The sequence below is a fragment of the Salvelinus sp. IW2-2015 genome, linkage group LG37, assembly GCF_002910315.2.
Source record: "Salvelinus sp. IW2-2015 linkage group LG37, ASM291031v2, whole genome shotgun sequence".
NCBI lineage: Eukaryota > Metazoa > Chordata > Actinopteri > Salmoniformes > Salmonidae > Salvelinus > Salvelinus sp. IW2-2015.
In genome coordinates this window covers 18852272-18853846 of record NC_036876.1, presented here as the reverse complement: position 1 = coordinate 18853846, position 1575 = coordinate 18852272, and the positions used below count along the sequence as shown (strand labels likewise).

The 1575-nt window shown below is 41.5% G+C and overlaps 1 long non-coding RNA gene across 1 annotated transcript; it reads right to left on the bottom strand.

Annotated features, from left to right (window-relative positions):
• Positions 1 to 344: 344 nt before the first annotated feature.
• On the bottom strand, positions 345 to 1562 carry LOC139023859 (uncharacterized). The gene is made up of 2 exons (XR_011475062.1): positions 940 to 1562; positions 345 to 584 (listed from the first exon to the last, which is right to left on the bottom strand). It is a non-coding gene; the product is annotated as an uncharacterized lncRNA (long non-coding RNA).
• Positions 1563 to 1575: the final 13 nt, after the last annotated feature.

The window sequence follows — 1575 nt, the reverse complement described above, 5'->3', positions numbered from 1 at the left end:
ACAACAGCCAATCAAATGGTTTCAAACTGAACACTGCTAAAATTGGTCATTTTAGACGATCAACTATTTGGGATCAATTTTACTCAATATTAGAAACCTTAAAATATAAGTGTTGAACAATCTATTCTAGGGTCTAAATTGATAGGACTTCTAATTCTTAGTTATAGGGAGCTGTTTGATAATAGCCTATTTTAATAACAAAATATCACTGAGCGGGTCGTCTTCTTTCTCTGTTAAAATTCAAAACTGCGTCGACTTCCTTGCTGTTCACTACTACCACCATTAAGTTATTGTAACATTTCTCCTGGCTCATYGCGTCAATTCAGTAATCATTAGTAGAGAAGGAACGTGTCAAACAATCAATCTTTATTAATCACATTGAAAAACGATTTCATAAAACACAACAGAAACGACAAAGTAACAACATACAACTGAAACAGACAATATTATAAAACATACAATGGAAACTACATAAACAGCAAWCCTACTGAAATGACCAGTCCAGGCGAGTACCAGGGGGGGCGACCTGGAGCCTCTCTGCCCCCACATCCCAGCACTCTGACTGGGCATCACTCTCACTGGAYCTGCGGAGTTCGAGGGACGGGGGCGCGGTAATGGCAGAATKTATATATATCACAAACACACACACACCACAACAAAAATCCATCTGTAATGATATAAGATCTGTGATTGAGGTAATCATTAATAATGATTTCCACTTTGGGGATAATTAATAAAGATATGTTTAAAATCAATCTTATTGAAGAAAGAGGACAAAGACTGGATGGATTTAACAGTTTAGTAACTAGATCTACATCTTAAATGACACCCCATTYCCTATATAGTGGCCTACTTCTGACCAGGCCCTGGTCAATAAGAGAGCACCAAATAGGGAATGGGGGCCATTTGGAACAGAGCCAGGACATGTCTGGGCCTGACCTGCAGCTGTAGGGCAGTTGGAGGGCAGAGTAGAGCTCTGGGGTGCTGGGCGTGTGAACTTTGACCCTGCCATGAACCTGCAGAGACCCCGATGACCCTAACCAGGGCATGATCCCAGACTCGGCAGAGGAGGGCGTGGCCAGCCGGCAGCCGGACAAGATCATGTGATCAGAATCTGAGAGATCTGCGAGTGCAAACAGGAATCCCCTGAAGTGACTAAAATACGATGCTATAGTAAAACCTGTTAGTAAAGCAATAACTATAGTTGAAACCAAACTAGTAAAGCTTTTGCAAATATCTAGCAGTATGTAGTGTTCATTGTTGATYATAAACTGGGTAGTTGGAACATAAATACTGATTGGCTGAAAGCCATGGTATATCAGACATGTATCATGGGTATGACAAAAACAAAGTAAAATTTACATTGGTAACCAGTTTATAATAGCAATAAGGCACCTCAGGGGTTTGTGCTATATGGCCAATATTTTAAATTTAACTAGGCAAGTCAGATGAGAACAAATTCTTATTTACAATGGACGGCCTACCCCGGCCAAACCCGGACGACGCTGGGACAATTGTGCGCCGTCCTATGGGACTCCCAATAACGGCCGGTTGTGATACAGCCTGGAAGCAAAC